Below are 16,538 nucleotides of genomic sequence, written 5' to 3'. Positions count from 1 at the left end.
AGCCCACCACCAGGCAAACTTGCAGCAGATACATTAGTTTTGCCTTGGAGAGGTCTTTTTGACCTTTTCTCTCCCCCTGGTATGCAACATGTTCTGGTGTTGGTCTCAGGTTAAGTTCTTTTAAGTTTCAATTTTAATGGAGTTAAAGGGATAGGGGGCTTAACCTACGGACATATGTATACAGCAAAATAGAGAGCAGTTGAGCATGCCCAAGGGTTCCATGGTGTAATGGTTAGCACTCTGGACTTTGAATCCAGTGATCTGAGATCAAATCTCGGTGGAACCTTCATCAGAGTCTCATTGCAGATTTCATCTTGGAATTTCAATTTGTTTCTTACGGCCACAAAGGCCAGTGACAGCAGAAGTTGTTGCTAACGTGGCTGGTTGTGAAAATAGTGAGCGTAGCCAGCCACCCAGATGTGCTAATCACAGATCATTTGTTATCTCCTAAAGGCCACTACCAGGCAAACCTGCAGCAGATACATTAGTTTTGACTTGGAGAGGTCTTTTTGACCTTTTCTCTCCCCCTGGTATGCAACATGTTCTGGAGTTGGTCTCAGGTTAAGTTCTTTTAAGATTCAAATGTAATGGAGTTAAAGGGATAGGGGGCTTAACCTACGGACATATGTATCCAGCAAAATAGAGAGCAGTTGAGCATTCCCCAAGGGTTCCATGGTGTAATGGTTAGCACTCTGGACTTTGAATCCAGCGATCCGAGTTCGAATCTCGGTGGGACCTTCTTTAGTGGCTCATTGCAGATTTCATCTTGGAATTTCAATTTGTGTCTTACGGCTACAAAGGCCAATGACAGCAGAAGTTGTTGCTAATGTGGCTAGTTGTGAAAATTGTGAGCGTAGCCAGCTGCCCAGGTCCAGCCAATTGCCAAAGCATACTGATGACACAGAGAGCTGTATTTAAAAAGAATATCTGCAACCCTAAGTACTTTTACCAGGAACAGGAGGAAGAAGCTAAGTTGTCTTTTTTGCTCAGATTTAGCAAAACATGACAATTAGGGAAATTCATCTTCTAGCCATTCCTCTCAACTCCATCTTTGTCAAAGTTTTCTGTCCAAAGACAAGTTTTCAAGTTCAGAGGATATGGATGCTTCACGCCACCTGTGGAATTTAACACTGGTGTATCTATTTCTCCCAGTTTCTTGCATCTTCAAAGTTCTCAACAGGCCTCATCTCTACTCTTCCACAGTGATTGCCAGCATCCCATTTTGGCCCCAAAGGCCTTGATTTCCTGTTCTCCCATTACTCACTCCAGAAACTCCAATTATGCTTGCACCATCTCTGGACCTCCTCCATCATAAACAGTTCCTGAACTCTTGTCCTGCAAAGAATACATCTGCGGGCCAGCAGTTTTGAAAGGCGTAGGACAGCGAGCCCAGTGTGCTAATCACAGATCATTTGTTCTCTCCTAAAGCCCACCACCAGGCAAACTTGCAGCAGATACATTAGTTTTGCCTTGGAGAGGTCTTTTTGACCTTTTCTCTCCCCCTGGTATGCAACATGTTCTGGAGTTGGTCTCAGGTAAAGTTCTTTTAAGATTCAATTTTAATGGAGTTAAAGGGATAGGGGGCTTAACCTACGGACATATGTATACAGCAAAATAGAGAGCAGTTGAGCAAGCCCAAGGGTTCCATGGTGTAATGGTTAGCACTCTGGACTATGAATCCAGTGATCCGAGATCAAATCTCGGTGGAACCTTCATCAGAGTCTCATTGCAGATTTCATCTTGGAATTTCAATTTGTTTCTTACGGCCACAAAGGCCAGTGACAGCAGAAGTTGTTGCTAACGTGGCTGGTTGTGAAAATAGTGAGCGTAGCCAGCCACCCAGATGTGCTAATCACAGATCATTTGTTATCTCCTAAAGGCCACTACCAGGCAAACCTGCAGCAGATACATTAGTTTTGACTTGGAGAGGTCTTTTTGACCTTTTCTCTCCCCCTGGTATGCAACATGTTCTGGAGTTGGTCTCAGGTTAAGTTCTTTTAAGATTCAATTTTAATGGAGTTAAAGGGATAGGGGGCTTAACCTACGGACATATGTATACAGCAAAATAGAGAGCAGTTGAGCATGCCCAAGGGTTCCATGGTGTAATGGTTAGCACTCTGGACTTTGAATCCAGTGATCCGAGATCAAATCTCGGTGGAACCTTCATCAGAGTCTCATTGCAGATTTCATCTTGGAATTTCAATTTGTTTCTTACGGCCACAAAGGCCAGTGACAGCAGAAGTTGTTGCTAACGTGGCTGGTTGTGAAAATAGTGAGCGTAGCCAGCCACCCAGATGTGCTAATCACAGATCATTTGTTATCTCCTAAAGGCCACTACCAGGCAAACTTGCAGCAGATACATTAGTTTTGACTTGGAGAGGTCTTTTTGACCTTTTCTCTCCCCCTGGTATGCAACATGTTCTGGAGTTGGTCTCAGGTTAAGTTCTTTTAAGATTCAAATGTAATGGAGTTAAAGGGATAGGGGGCTTAACCTACGGACATATGTATCCAGCAAAATAGAGAGCAGTTGAGCATGCCCCAAGGGTACCATGGTTTAATGGTTAGCACTCTGGACTTTGAATCCAGCGATCCGAGTTCGAATCTCGGTGGCACCTTCTTTAGAGGCTCATTGCAGATTTCATCTTGGAATTTCAATTTGTGTCTTACGGCTACAAAGGCCAATGACAGCAGAAGTTGTTGCTAATGTGGCTAGTTGTGAAAATTGTGAGCGTAGCCAGCTGCCCAGGTCCAGCCAATTGCCAAAGCATACTGATGACACAGAGAGCTGTATTTAAAAAGAATATCTGCAACCCTAAGTACTTTTACCAGGAACAGGAGGAAGAAGCTAAGTTGTCTTTTTTGCTCAGATTTAGCAAAACATGACAATTAGGGAAATTCATCTTCTAGCCATTCCTCTCAACTCCATCTTTGTCAAAGTTTTCTGTCCAAAGACAAGTTTTCAAGTTCAGAGGATATGGATGCTTCACGCCACCTGTGGAATTTAACACTGGTGTATCTATTTCTCCCAGTTTCTTGCATCTTCAAAGTTCTCAACAGGCCTCATCTCTACTCTTCCACAGTGATTGCCAGCATCCCATTTTGGCCCCAAAGGCCTTGATTTCCTGTTCTCCCATTACTCACTCCAGAAACTCCAATTATGCTTGCACCATCTCTGGACCTCCTCCATCATAAACAGTTCCTGAACTCTTGTCCTGCAAAGAATACATCTGCGGGCCAGCAGTTTTGAAAGGCGTAGGACAGCGAGCCCAGTGTGCTAATCACAGATCATTTGTTCTCTCCTAAAGCCCACCACCAGGCAAACTTGCAGCAGATACATTAGTTTTGCCTTGGAGAGGTCTTTTTGACCTTTTCTCTCCCCCTGGTATTCAACATGTTCTGGAGTTGGTCTCAGGTTAAGTTCTTTTAAGATTCAATTTTAATGGAGTTAAAGGGATAGGGGGCTTAACCTACGGACATATGTATACAGCAAAATAGAGAGCAGTTGAGCATGCCCAAGGGTTCCATGGTGTAATGGTTAGCACTCTGGACTTTGAATCCAGTGATCCGAGATCAAATCTCGGTGGAACCTTCATCAGAGTCTCATTGCAGATTTCATCTTGGAATTTCAATTTGTTTCTTACGGCCACAAAGGCCAGTGACAGCAGAAGTTGTTGCTAACGTGGCTGGTTGTGAAAATAGTGAGCGTAGCCAGCCACCCAGATGTGCTAATCACAGATCATTTGTTATCTCCTAAAGGCCACTACCAGGCAAACCTGCAGCAGATACATTAGTTTTGACTTGGAGAGGTCTTTTTGACCTTTTCTCTCCCCCTGGTATGCAACATGTTCTGGAGTTGGTCTCAGGTTAAGTTCTTTTAAGATTCAATTTTAATGGAGTTAAAGGGATAGGGGGCTTAACCTACGGACATATGTATCCAGCAAAATAGAGAGCAGTTGAGCATGCCCCAAGGGTTCCATGGTGTAATGGTTAGCACTCTGGACTTTGAATCCAGCGATCCGAGTTCGAATCTCGGTGGGACCTTCTTTAGAGGCTCATTGCAGATTTCATCTTGGAATTTCAATTTGTGTCTTACGGCTACAAAGGCCAATGACAGCAGAAGTTGTTGCTAATGTGGCTAGTTGTGAAAATTGTGAGCGTAGCCAGCTGCCCAGGTCCAGCCAATTGCCAAAGCATACTGATGACACAGAGAGCTGTATTTAAAAAGAATATCTGCAACCCTAAGTACTTTTACCAGGAACAGGAGGAAGAAGCTAAGTTGTCTTTTTTGCTCAGATTTAGCAAAACATGACAATTAGGGAAATTCATCTTCTAGCCATTCCTCTCAACTCCATCTTTGTCAAAGTTTTCTGTCCAAAGACAAGTTTTCAAGTTCAGAGGATATGGATGCTTCACGCCACCTGTGGAATTTAACACTGGTGTATCTATTTCTCCCAGTTTCTTGCATCTTCAAAGTTCTCAACAGGCCTCATCTCTACTCTTCCACAGTGATTGCCAGCATCCCATTTTGGCCCCAAAGGCCTTGATTTCCTGTTCTCCCATTACTCACTCCAGAAACTCCAATTATGCTTGCACCATCTCTAGACCTCCTCCATCATAAACAGTTCCTGAACTCTTGTCCTGCAAAGAATACATCTGCGGGCCAGCAGTTTTGAAAGGCGTAGGACAGCGAGCCTAGTGTGCTAATCACAGATCATTTGTTCTCTCCTAAAGCCCACCTCCAGGCAAACTTGCAGCAGATACATTAGTTTTGCCTTGGAGAGGTCTTTTTGACCTTTTGTCTCCCCCTGGTATGCAACATGTTCTGGAGTTGGTATCAGGTTAAGTTCTTTTAAGATTCAATTTTAATGGAGTTAAAGGGATAGGGGGCTTAACCTACGGACATATGTATCCAGCAAAATAGAGAGCAGTTGAGCATGCCCCAAGGGTTCCATGGTGTAATGGTTAGCACTCTGGACTTTGAATCCAGCGATCCGAGTTCGAATCTCGGTGGGACCTTCTTTAGAGGCTCATTGCAGATTTCATCTTGGAATTTCAATTTGTGTCTTACGGCTACAAAGGCCAATGACAGCAGAAGTTGTTGCTAATGTGGCTAGTTGTGACAATTGTGAGCGTAGCCAGCTGCCCAGGTACAGCCAATTGCCAAAGCATACTGATGACACAGAGAGCTGTATTTAAAAAGAATATCTGCAACCCTAAGTACTTTTACCAGGAACAGGAGGAAGAAGCTAAGTTGTCTTTTTTGCTCAGATTTAGCAAAACATGACAATTAGGGAAATTCATCTTCTAGCCATTCCTCTCAACTCCATCTTTGTCAAAGTTTTCTGTCCAAAGACAAGTTTTCAAGTTCAGAGGATATGGATGCTTCACGCCACCTGTGGAATTTAACACTGGTGTATCTATTTCTCCCAGTTTCTTGCATCTTCAAAGTTCTCAACAGGCCTCATCTCTACTCTTCCACAGTGATTGCCAGCATCCCATTTTGGCCCCAAAGGCCTTGATTTCCTGTTCTCCCATTACTCACTCCAGAAACTCCAATTATGCTTGCACCATCTCTAGACCTCCTCCATCATAAACAGTTCCTGAACTCTTGTCCTGCAAAGAATACATCTGCGGGCCAGCAGTTTTGAAAGGCGTAGGCCAGCGAGCCCAGTGTGCTAATCACAGATCATTTGTTCTCTCCTAAAGCCCACCACCAGGCAAACTTGCAGCAGATACATTAGTTTTGCCTTGGAGAGGTCTTTTTGACCTTTTGTCTCCCCCTGGTATGCAACATGTTCTGGAGTTGGTCTCAGGTTAAGTTCTTTTAAGATTCAATTTTAATGGAGTTAAAGGGATAGGGGGCTTAACCTACGGACATATGTATACAGCAAAATAGAGAGCAGTTGAGCATGCCCAAGGGTTTTATGGTGTAATGGTTAGCACCCTGGACTTTGAATCCAGTGATCCGAGATCAAATCTCGGTGGAACCTTCATCAGAGTCTCATTGCAGATTTCATCTTGGAATTTCAATTTGTTTCTTACGGCCACAAAGGCCAGTGACAGCAGAAGTTGTTGCTAACGTGGCTGGTTGTGAAAATAGTGAGCGTAGCCAGCCACCCAGATGTGCTAATCACAGATCATTTGTTATCTCCTAAAGGCCACTACCAGGCAAACCTGCAGCAGATACATTAGTTTTGCCTTGGAGAGGTCTTTTTGACCTTTTCTCTCCCCCTGGTATGCAACATGTTCTGGAGTTGGTCTCAGGTTAAGTTCTTTTAAGATTCAAATGTAATGGAGTTAAAGGGATAGGGGGCTTAACCTACGGACATATGTATCCAGCAAAATAGAGAGCAGTTGAGCATGCCCCAAGGGTTCCATGGTGTAATGGTTAGCACTCTGGACTTTGAATCCAGCGATCCAAGTTCGAATCTCGGTGGGACCTTCTTTAGAGGCTCATTGCAGATTTCATCTTGGAATTTCAATTTGTGTCTTACGGCTACAAAGGCCAATGACAGCAGAAGTTGTTGCTAATGTGGCTAGTTGTGAAAATTGTGAGCGTAGCCAGCTGCCCAGGTCCAGCCAATTGCCAAAGCATACTGATGACACAGAGAGCTGTATTTAAAAAGAATATCTGCAACCCTAAGTACTTTTACCAGGAACAGGAGGAAGAAGCTAAGTTGTCTTTTTTGCTCAGATTTAGCAAAACATGACAATTAGGGAAATTCATCTTCTAGCCATTCCTCTCAACTCCATCTTTGTCAAAGTTTTCTGTCCAAAGACAAGTTTTCAAGTTCAGAGGATATGGATGCTTCACGCCACCTGTGGAATTTAACACTGGTGTATCTATTTCTCCCAGTTTCTTGCATCTTCAAAGTTCTCAACAGGCCTCATCTCTACTCTTCCACAGTGATTGCCAGCATCCCATTTTGGCCCCAAAGGCCTTGATTTCCTGTTCTCCCATTACTCACTCCAGAAACTCCAATTATGCTTGCACCATCTCTAGACCTCCTCCATCATAAACAGTTCCTGAACTCTTGTCCTGCAAAGAATACATCTGCGGGCCAGCAGTTTTGAAAGGCGTAGGCCAGCGAGCCCAGTGTGCTAATCACAGATCATTTGTTCTCTCCTAAAGCCCACCACCAGGCAAACTTGCAGCAGATACTTTAGTTTTGCCTTGGAGAGGTCTTTTTGACCTTTTCTCTCCCCCTGGTATGCAACATGTTCTGGAGTTGGTCTCAGGTTAAGTTCTTTTAAGATTCAATTTTAATGGAGTTAAAGGGATAGGGGGCTTAACCTACGGACATATGTATACAGCAAAATAGAGAGCAGTTGAGCATGCCCAAGGGTTCCATGGTGTAATGGTTAGCACTCTGGACTTTGAATCCGGTGATCCGAGATCAAATCTCGGTGGAACCTTCATCAGAGTCTCATTGCAGATTTCATCTTGGAATTTCAATTTGTTTCTTACGGCCACAAAGGCCAGTGACAGCAGAAGTTGTTGCTAACGTGGCTGGTTGTGAAAATAGTGAGCGTAGCCAGCCACCCAGATGTGCTAATCACAGATAATTTGTTATCTCCTAAAGGCCACTACCAGGCAAATCTGCAGCAGATACATTAGTTTTGCCTTGGAGAGGTCTTTTTGACCTTTTCTCTCCCCCTGGTATGCAACATGTTCTGGAGTTGGTCTCAGGTTAAGTTCTTTTAAGATTCAAATGTAATGGAGTTAAAGGGATAGGGGGCTTAACCTACGGACATATGTATCCAGCAAAATAGAGAGCAGTTGAGCATGCCCCAAGGGTTCCATGGTGTAATGGTTAGCACTCTGGACTTTGAATCCAGCGATCCGAGTTCGAATCTCGGTGGGACCTTCTTTAGAGGCTCATTGCAGATTTCATCTTGGAATTTCAATTTGTGTCTTACGGCTACAAAGGCCAATGACAGCAGAAGTTGTTGCTAATGTGGCTAGTTGTGAAAATTGTGAGCGTAGCCAGCTGCCCAGGTCCAGCCAATTGCCAAAGCATACTGATGACACAGAGAGCTGTATTTAAAAAGAATATCTGCAACCCTAAGTACTTTTACCAGGAACAGGAGGAAGAAGCTAAGTTGTCTTTTTTGCTCAGATTTAGCAAAACATGACAATTAGGGAAATTCATCTTCTAGCCATTCCTCTCAACTCCATCTTTGTCAAAGTTTTCTGTCCAAAGACAAGTTTTCAAGTTCAGAGGATATGGATGCTTCACGCCACCTGTGGAATTTAACACTGGTGTATCTATTTCTCCCAGTTTCTTGCATCTTCAAAGTTCTCAACAGGCCTCATCTCTACTCTTCCACAGTGATTGCCAGCATCCCATTTTGGCCCCAAAGGCCTTGATTTCCTGTTCTCCCATTACTCACTCCAGAAACTCCAATTATGCTTGCACCATCTCTGGACCTCCTCCATCATAAACAGTTCCTGAACTCTTGTCCTGCAAAGAATACATCTGCGGGCCAGCAGTTTTGAAAGGCGTAGGACAGCGAGCCCAGTGTGCTAATCACAGATCATTTGTTCTCTCCTAAAGGCCACTACCAGGCAAACCTGCAGCAGATACATTAGTTTTGACTTGGAGAGGTCTTTTTGACCTTTTCTCTCCCCCTGGTATGCAACATGTTCTGGAGTTGGTCTCAGGTTAAGTTCTTTTAAGATTCAAATGTAATGGAGTTAAAGGGATAGGGGGCTTAACCTACGGACATATGTATCCAGCAAAATAGAGAGCAGTTGAGCATGCCCCAAGGGTTCCATGGTGTAATGGTTAGCACTCTGCACTTTGAATCCAGCGATCCAAGTTCGAATCTCGGTGGGACCTTCTTTAGAGGCTCATTGCAGATTTCATCTTGGAATTTCAATTTGTGTCTTACGGCCACAAAGGCCAATGACAGCAGAAGTTGTTGCTAATGTGGCTGGTTGTGAAAATAGTGAGCGTAGCCAGCCACCCAGATGTGCTAATCACAGATCATTTGTTATCTCCTATAGGCCACTACCAGGCAAACCTGCAGCAGATACATTAGTTTTGCCTTGGAGAGGTCCTTTTGACCTTTTGTCTCCCCCTGGTATGCAACATGTTCTGGAGTTGGTATCAGGTTAAGTTCTTTTAAGATTCAATTTTAATGGAGTTAAAGGGAATAGGGGGCTTAACCTACGGACATATGTATCCAGTAAAATAGAGAGCAGTTGAGCATGCCCCAAGGGTTCCATGGTGTAATGGTTAGCACTCTGGACTTTGAATCCAGCGATCCGAGTTCGAATCTCGGTGGGACCTTCTTTAGAGGCTCATTGCAGATTTCATCTTGGAATTTCAATTTGTGTCTTACGGCTACAAAGGCCAATGACAGCAGAAGTTGTTGCTAATGTGGCTAGTTGTGAAAATTGTGAGCGTAGCCAGCTGCCCAGGTCCAGCCAATTGCCAAAGCATACTGATGACACAGAGAGCTGTATTTAAAAAGAATATCTGCAACCCTAAGTACTTTTACCAGGAACAGGAGGAAGAAGCTAAGTTGTCTTTTTTGCTCAGATTTAGCAAAACATGACAATTAGGGAAATTCATCTTCTAGCCATTCCTCTCAACTCCATCTTTGTCAAAGTTTTCTGTCCAAAGACAAGTTTTCAAGTTCAGAGGATATGGATGCTTCACGCCACCTGTGGAATTTAACACTGGTGTATCTATTTCTCCCAGTATCTTGCATCTTCAAAGTTCTCAACAGGCCTCATCTCTACTCTTCCACAGTGATTGCCAGCATCCCATTTTGGCCCCAAAGGCCTTGATTTCCTGTTCTCCCATTACTCACTCCAGAAACTCCAATTATGCTTGCACCATCTCTAGACCTCCTCCATCATAAACAGTTCCTGAACTCTTGTCCTGCAAAGAATACATCTGCGGGCCAGCAGTTTTGAAAGGCGTAGGCCAGCGAGCCCAGTGTGCTAATCACAGATCATTTGTTCTCTCCTAAAGCCCACCACCAGGCAAACTTGCAGCAGATACATTAGTTTTGCCTTGGAGAGGTCTTTTTGACCTTTTCTCTCCCCCTGGTATGCAACATGTTCTGGAGTTGGTCTCAGGTTAAGTTCTTTTAAGATTCAATTTTAATGGAGTTAAAGGGATAGGGGGCTTAACCTACGGACATATGTATACAGCAAAATAGAGAGCAGTTGAGCATGCCCAAGGGTTCCATGGTGTAATGGTTAGCACTCTGGGCTTTGAATCCAGTGATCCGAGATCAAATCTCGGTGGAACCTTCATCAGAGTCTCATTGCAGATTTCATCTTGGAATTTCAATTTGTTTCTTACGGCCACAAAGGCCAGTGACAGCAGAAGTTGTTGCTAACGTGGCTGGTTGTGAAAATAGTGAGCGTAGCCAGCCACCCAGATGTGCTAATCACAGATCATTTGTTATCTCCTAAAGGCCACTACCAGGCAAACCTGCAGCAGATACATTAGTTTTGACTTGGAGAGGTCTTTTTGACCTTTTCTCTCCCCCTGGTATGCAACATGTTCTGGAGTTGGTCTCAGGTTAAGTTCTTTTAAGATTCAAATGTAATGGAGTTAAAGGGATAGGGGGCTTAACCTACGGACATATGTATCCAGCAAAATAGAGAGCAGTTGAGCATGCCCCAAGGGTTCCATGGTGTAATGGTTAGCACTCTGGACTTTGAATCCAGCGATCCGAGTTCGAATCTCGGTGGGACCTTCTTTAGAGGCTCATTGCAGATTTCATCTTGGAATTTCAATTTGTGTCTTACGGCTACAAAGGCCAATGACAGCAGAAGTTGTTGCTAATGTGGCTAGTTGTGAAAATTGTGAGCGTAGCCAGCTGCCCAGGTCCAGCCAATTGCCAAAGCATACTGATGACACAGAGAGCTGTATTTAAAAAGAATATCTGCAACCCTAAGTACTTTTACCAGGAACAGGAGGAAGAAGCTAAGTTGTCTTTTTTGCTCAGATTTAGCAAAACATGACAATTAGGGAAATTCATCTTCTAGCCATTCCTCTCAACTCCATCTTTGTCAAAGTTTTCTGTTCAAAGACAAGTTTTCAAGTTCAGAGGATATGGATGCTTCACGCCACCTGTGGAATTTAACACTGGTGTATCTATTTCTCCCAGTTTCTTGCATCTTCAAAGTTCTCAACAGGCCTCATCTCTACTCTTCCACAGTGATTGCCAGCATCCCATTTTGGCCCCAAAGGCCTTGATTTCCTGTTCTCCCATTACTCACTCCAGAAACTCCAATTATGCTTGCACCATCTCTAGACCTCCTCCATCATAAACAGTTTCTGAACTCTTGTCCTGCAAAGAATACATCTGCGGGCCAGCAGTTTTGAAAGGCGTAGGCCAGCGAGCCCAGTGTGCTAATCACAGATCATTTGTTCTCTCCTAAAGCCCACCACCAGGCAAACTTGCAGCAGATACATTAGTTTTGCCTTGGAGAGGTCTTTTTGACCTTTTCTCTCCCCCTGGTATGCAACATGTTCTGGAGTTGGTCTCAGGTTAAGTTCTTTTAAGATTCAATTTTAATGGAGTTAAAGGGATAGGGGGCTTAACCTAAGGACATATGTATACAGCAAAACAGAGAGCAGTTGAGCATGCCCAAGGGTTCCATGGTGTAATGGTTAGCACTCTGGACTTTGAATCCAGTGATCCGAGATCAAATCTCGGTGGAACCTTCATCAGAGTCTCGTTGCAGATTTCATCTTGGAATTTCAATTTGTTTCTTACGGCCACAAAGGCCAATGACAGCATAAGTTGTTGCTAACGTGGCTGGTTGTGAAAATAGTGAGCGTAGCCAGCCACCCAGATGTGCTAATCACAGATCATTTGTTATCTCCTAAAGGCCACTACCAGGCAAACCTGCAGCAGATACATTAGTTTTGACTTGGAGAGGTCTTTTTGACCTTTTCTCTCCCCCTGGTATGCAACATGTTCTGGAGTTGGTCTCAGGTTAAGTTCTTTTAAGATTCAAATGTAATGGAGTTAAAGGGATAGGGGGCTTAACCTACGGACATATGTATCCAGCAAAATAGAGAGCAGTTGAGCATGCCCCAAGGGTTCCATGGTGTAATGGTTAGCACTCTGGACTTTGAATCCAGCGATCCGAGTTCAAATCTCGGTGGGACCTTCTTTAGAGGCTCATTGCAGATTTCATCTTGGAATTTCAATTTGTGTCTTACGGCTACAAAGGCCAATGACAGCAGAAGTTGTTGCTAATGTGGCTAGTTGTGAAAATTGTGAGCGTAGCCAGCTGCCCAGGTCCAGCCAATTGCCAAAGCATACTGATGACACAGAGAGCTGTATTTAAAAAGAATATCTGCAACCCTAAGTACTTTTACCAGGAACAGGAGGAAGAAGCTAAGTTGTCTTTTTTGCTCAGATTTAGCAAAACATGACAATTAGGGAAATTCATCTTCTAGCCATTCCTCTCAACTCCATCTTTGTCAAAGTTTTCTGTCCAAAGACAAGTTTTCAAGTTCAGAGGATATGGATGCTTCACGCCACCTGTGGAATTTAACACTGGTGTATCTATTTCTCCCAGTTTCTTGCATCTTCAAAGTTCTCAACAGGCCTCATCTCTACTCTTCCACAGTGATTGCCAGCATCCCATTTTGGCCCCAAAGGCCTTGATTTCCTGTTCTCCCATTACTCACTCCAGAAACTCCAATTATGCTTGCACCATCTCTAGACCTCCTCCATCATAAACAGTTCCTGAACTCTTGTCCTGCAAAGAATACATCTGCGGGCCAGCAGTTTTGAAAGGCGTAGGCCAGCGAGCCCAGTGTGCTAATCACAGATCATTTGTTATCTCCTAAAGGCCACTACCAGGCAAACCTGCAGCAGATACATTAGTTTTGACTTGGAGAGGTCTTTTTGACCTTTTCTCTCCCCCTGGTATGCAACATGTTCTGGAGTTGGTCTCAGGTTAAGTTCTTTTAAGATTCAAATGTAATGGAGTTAAAGGGATAGGGGGCTTAACCTACGGACATATGTATCCAGCAAAATAGAGAGCAGTTGAGCATGCCCCAAGGGTTCCATGGTGTAATGGTTAGCACTCTGCACTTTGAATCCAGCGATCCAAGTTCAAACCTCGGTGGGACCTTCTTTAGAGGCTCATTGCAGATTTCATCTTGGAATTTCAATTTGTGTCTTACGGCCACAAAGGCCAATGACAGCAGAAGTTGTTGCTAATGTGGCTGGTTGTGAAAATAGTGAGCGTAGCCAGCCACCCAGATGTGCTAATCACAGATCATTTGTTATCTCCTATAGGCCACTACCAGGCAAACCTGCAGCAGATACTTTAGTTTTGCCTTGGAGAGGTCTTTTTGACCTTTTGTCTCCCCCTGGTATGCAACATGTTCTGGAGTTGGTATCAGGTTAAGTTCTTTTAAGATTCAATTTTAATGGAGTTAAAGGGATAGGGGGCTTAACCTACGGACATATGTATCCAGCAAAATAGAGAGCAGTTGAGCATGCCCCAAGGGTTCCATGGTGTAATGGTTAGCACTCTGGACTTTGAATCCAGTGATCCGAGATCAAATCTCGGTGGAACCTTCATCAGAGTCTCATTGCAGATTTCATCTTGGAATTTCAATTTGTTTCTTACGGCCACAAAGGCCAGTGACAGCAGAAGTTGTTGCTAACGTGGCTGGTTGTGAAAATAGTGAGCGTAGCCAGCCACCCAGATGTGCTAATCACAGATCATTTGTTATCTCCTAAAGGCCACTACCAGGCAAACCTGCAGCAGATACATTAGTTTTGCCTTGGAGAGGTCTTTTTGACCTTTTCTCTCCCCCTGGTATGCAACATGTTCTGGAGTTGGTCTCAGGTTAAGTTCTTTTAAGATTCAAATGTAATGGAGTTAAAGGGATAGGGGGCTTAACCTACGGACATATGTATCCAGCAAAATAGAGAGCAGTTGAGCATGCCCCAAGGGTTCCATGGTGTAATGGTTAGCACTCTGGACTTTGAATCCAGCGATCCGAGTTCGAATCCCGGTGGGACCTTCTTTAGAGGCTCATTGCAGATTTCATCTTGGAATTTCAATTTGTGTCTTACGGCTACAAAGGCCAATGACAGCAGAAGTTGTTGCTAATGTGGCTAGTTGTGAAAATTGTGAGCGTAGCCAGCTGCCCAGGTCCAGCCAATTGCCAAAGCATACTGATGACACAGAGAGCTGTATTTAAAAAGAATATCTGCAACCCTAAGTACTTTTACCAGGAACAGGAGGAAGAAGCTAAGTTGTCTTTTTTGCTCAGATTTAGCAAAACATGACAATTAGGGAAATTCATCTTCTAGCCATTCCTCTCAACTCCATCTTTGTCAAAGTTTTCTGTTCAAAGACAAGTTTTCAAGTTCAGAGGATATGGATGCTTCACGCCACCTGTGGAATTTAACACTGGTGTATCTATTTCTCCCAGTTTCTTGCATCTTCAAAGTTCTCAACAGGCCTCATCTCTACTCTTCCACAGTGATTGCCAGCATCCCATTTTGGCCCCAAAGGCCTTGATTTCCTGTTCTCCCATTACTCACTCCAGAAACTCCAATTATGCTTGCACCATCTCTAGACCTCCTCCATCATAAACAGTTTCTGAACTCTTGTCCTGCAAAGAATACATCTGCGGGCCAGCAGTTTTGAAAGGCGTAGGCCAGCGAGCCCAGTGTGCTAATCACAGATCATTTGTTCTCTCCTAAAGCCCACCACCAGGCAAACTTGCAGCAGATACATTAGTTTTGCCTTGGAGAGGTCTTTTTGACCTTTTCTCTCCCCCTGGTATGCAACATGTTCTGGAGTTGGTCTCAGGTTAAGTTCTTTTAAGATTCAATTTTAATGGAGTTAAAGGGATAGGGGGCTTAACCTAAGGACATATGTATACAGCAAAACAGAGAGCAGTTGAGCATGCCCAAGGGTTCCATGGTGTAATGGTTAGCACTCTGGACTTTGAATCCAGTGATCCGAGATCAAATCTCGGTGGAACCTTCATCAGAGTCTCATTGCAGATTTCATCTTGGAATTTCAATTTGTTTCTTACGGCCACAAAGGCCAATGACAGCAGAAGTTGTTGCTAACGTGGCTGGTTGTGAAAATAGTGAGCGTAGCCAGCCACCCAGATGTGCTAATCACAGATCATTTGTTATCTCCTAAAGGCCACTACCAGGCAAACCTGCAGCAGATACATTAGTTTTGACTTGGAGAGGTCTTTTTGACCTTTTCTCTCCCCCTGATATGCAACATGTTCTGGAGTTGGTCTCAGGTTAAGTTCTTTTAAGATTCAAATGTAATGGAGTTAAAGGGATAGGGGGCTTAACCTACGGACATATGTATCCAGCAAAATAGAGAGCAGTTGAGCATGCCCCAAGGGTTCCATGGTGTAATGGTTAGCACTCTGGACTTTGAATCCAGCGATCCGAGTTCAAATCTCGGTGGGACCTTCTTTAGAGGCTCATTGCAGATTTCATCTTGGAATTTCAATTTGTGTCTTACGGCTACAAAGGCCAATGACAGCAGAAGTTGTTGCTAATGTGGCTAGTTGTGAAAATTGTGAGCGTAGCCAGCTGCCCAGGTCCAGCCAATTGCCAAAGCATACTGATGACACAGAGAGCTGTATTTAAAAAGAATATCTGCAACCCTAAGTACTTTTACCAGGAACAGGAGGAAGAAGCTAAGTTGTCTTTTTTGCTCAGATTTAGCAAAACATGACAATTAGGGAAATTCATCTTCTAGCCATTCCTCTCAACTCCATCTTTGTCAAAGTTTTCTGTCCAAAGACAAGTTTTCAAGTTCAGAGGATATGGATGCTTCACGCCACCTGTGGAATTTAACACTGGTGTATCTATTTCTCCCAGTTTCTTGCATCTTCAAAGTTCTCAACAGGCCTCATCTCTACTCTTCCACAGTGATTGCCAGCATCCCATTTTGGCCCCAAAGGCCTTGATTTCCTGTTCTCCCATTACTCACTCCAGAAACTCCAATTATGCTTGCACCATCTCTAGACCTCCTCCATCATAAACAGTTCCTGAACTCTTGTCCTGCAAAGAATACATCTGCGGGCCAGCAGTTTTGAAAGGCGTAGGCCAGCGAGCCCAGTGTGCTAATCACAGATCATTTGTTCTCTCCTAAAGCCCACCATCAGGCAAACTTGCAGCAGATACATTAGTTTTGCCTTGGAGAGGTCTTTTTGACCTTTTCTCTCCCCCTGGTATGCAACATGTTCTGGAGTTGGTCTCAGGTTAAGTTCTTTTAAGATTCAATTTTAATGGAGTTAAAGGGATAGGGGGCTTAACCTACGGACATATGTATACAGCAAAATAGAGAGCAGTTGAGCATGCCCAAGGGTTCCATGGTGTAATGGTTAGCACTCTGGACTTTGAATCCAGTGATCCGAGATCAAATCTCGTGGAACCTTCATCAGAGTCTCATTGCAGATTTCATCTTGGAATTTCAATTTGTTTCTTACGGCCACAAAGGCCAGTGACAGCAGAAGTTGTTGCTAACGTGGCTGGTTGTGAAAATAGTG

The 16,538-nt window shown here is 43.9% G+C and overlaps 18 non-coding genes across 18 annotated transcripts; all 18 read left to right on the top strand.

The window, feature by feature from the left end:
- The first annotated feature begins 214 nt into the window (after window positions 1-214).
- TRNAQ-UUG (transfer RNA glutamine (anticodon UUG)) lies at window positions 215-286 on the top strand. Its single transcript has one exon. It is a non-coding gene; the product is annotated as a tRNA-Gln (tRNA).
- Window positions 287-666: 380 nt separating this feature from the next.
- On the top strand, window positions 667-738 carry TRNAQ-UUG (transfer RNA glutamine (anticodon UUG)). The gene has a single exon. It is a non-coding gene; the product is annotated as a tRNA-Gln (tRNA).
- A 902-nt stretch (window positions 739-1,640) lies between these two features.
- On the top strand, window positions 1,641-1,712 carry TRNAH-AUG (transfer RNA histidin (anticodon AUG)). Its single transcript has one exon. It is a non-coding gene; the product is annotated as a tRNA-His (tRNA).
- A 379-nt stretch (window positions 1,713-2,091) lies between these two features.
- On the top strand, window positions 2,092-2,163 carry TRNAQ-UUG (transfer RNA glutamine (anticodon UUG)). Its single transcript has one exon. It is a non-coding gene; the product is annotated as a tRNA-Gln (tRNA).
- A 1,354-nt stretch (window positions 2,164-3,517) lies between these two features.
- On the top strand, window positions 3,518-3,589 carry TRNAQ-UUG (transfer RNA glutamine (anticodon UUG)). The gene has a single exon. It is a non-coding gene; the product is annotated as a tRNA-Gln (tRNA).
- A 380-nt stretch (window positions 3,590-3,969) lies between these two features.
- Window positions 3,970-4,041, top strand: TRNAQ-UUG (transfer RNA glutamine (anticodon UUG)). The gene has a single exon. It is a non-coding gene; the product is annotated as a tRNA-Gln (tRNA).
- A 903-nt stretch (window positions 4,042-4,944) lies between these two features.
- Window positions 4,945-5,016, top strand: TRNAQ-UUG (transfer RNA glutamine (anticodon UUG)). The gene has a single exon. It is a non-coding gene; the product is annotated as a tRNA-Gln (tRNA).
- A 1,354-nt stretch (window positions 5,017-6,370) lies between these two features.
- On the top strand, window positions 6,371-6,442 carry TRNAQ-UUG (transfer RNA glutamine (anticodon UUG)). Its single transcript has one exon. It is a non-coding gene; the product is annotated as a tRNA-Gln (tRNA).
- Window positions 6,443-7,344: 902 nt separating this feature from the next.
- On the top strand, window positions 7,345-7,416 carry TRNAQ-UUG (transfer RNA glutamine (anticodon UUG)). The gene has a single exon. It is a non-coding gene; the product is annotated as a tRNA-Gln (tRNA).
- Window positions 7,417-7,796: 380 nt separating this feature from the next.
- On the top strand, window positions 7,797-7,868 carry TRNAQ-UUG (transfer RNA glutamine (anticodon UUG)). Its single transcript has one exon. It is a non-coding gene; the product is annotated as a tRNA-Gln (tRNA).
- A 1,356-nt stretch (window positions 7,869-9,224) lies between these two features.
- Window positions 9,225-9,296, top strand: TRNAQ-UUG (transfer RNA glutamine (anticodon UUG)). The gene has a single exon. It is a non-coding gene; the product is annotated as a tRNA-Gln (tRNA).
- Window positions 9,297-10,650: 1,354 nt separating this feature from the next.
- TRNAQ-UUG (transfer RNA glutamine (anticodon UUG)) lies at window positions 10,651-10,722 on the top strand. Its single transcript has one exon. It is a non-coding gene; the product is annotated as a tRNA-Gln (tRNA).
- A 902-nt stretch (window positions 10,723-11,624) lies between these two features.
- TRNAQ-UUG (transfer RNA glutamine (anticodon UUG)) lies at window positions 11,625-11,696 on the top strand. Its single transcript has one exon. It is a non-coding gene; the product is annotated as a tRNA-Gln (tRNA).
- A 380-nt stretch (window positions 11,697-12,076) lies between these two features.
- TRNAQ-UUG (transfer RNA glutamine (anticodon UUG)) lies at window positions 12,077-12,148 on the top strand. Its single transcript has one exon. It is a non-coding gene; the product is annotated as a tRNA-Gln (tRNA).
- A 1,355-nt stretch (window positions 12,149-13,503) lies between these two features.
- Window positions 13,504-13,575, top strand: TRNAQ-UUG (transfer RNA glutamine (anticodon UUG)). The gene has a single exon. It is a non-coding gene; the product is annotated as a tRNA-Gln (tRNA).
- Window positions 13,576-13,955: 380 nt separating this feature from the next.
- TRNAQ-UUG (transfer RNA glutamine (anticodon UUG)) lies at window positions 13,956-14,027 on the top strand. The gene has a single exon. It is a non-coding gene; the product is annotated as a tRNA-Gln (tRNA).
- A 902-nt stretch (window positions 14,028-14,929) lies between these two features.
- TRNAQ-UUG (transfer RNA glutamine (anticodon UUG)) lies at window positions 14,930-15,001 on the top strand. Its single transcript has one exon. It is a non-coding gene; the product is annotated as a tRNA-Gln (tRNA).
- Window positions 15,002-15,381: 380 nt separating this feature from the next.
- On the top strand, window positions 15,382-15,453 carry TRNAQ-UUG (transfer RNA glutamine (anticodon UUG)). Its single transcript has one exon. It is a non-coding gene; the product is annotated as a tRNA-Gln (tRNA).
- The last annotated feature ends 1,085 nt before the right edge of the window (window positions 15,454-16,538 follow it).

The sequence above is a fragment of the Lithobates pipiens genome, unplaced genomic scaffold (assembly GCF_037356315.1).
Source record: "Lithobates pipiens isolate NorthernLeopardFrog02 unplaced genomic scaffold, aLitPip1_a1.2 Scaffold_18, whole genome shotgun sequence".
NCBI classification, from domain to species: Eukaryota; Metazoa; Chordata; class Amphibia; order Anura; family Ranidae; genus Lithobates; species Lithobates pipiens.
The sequence above is the reverse complement of the archived record's forward strand: the minus strand, read 5'-3'. Positions and strand labels throughout refer to the sequence as shown.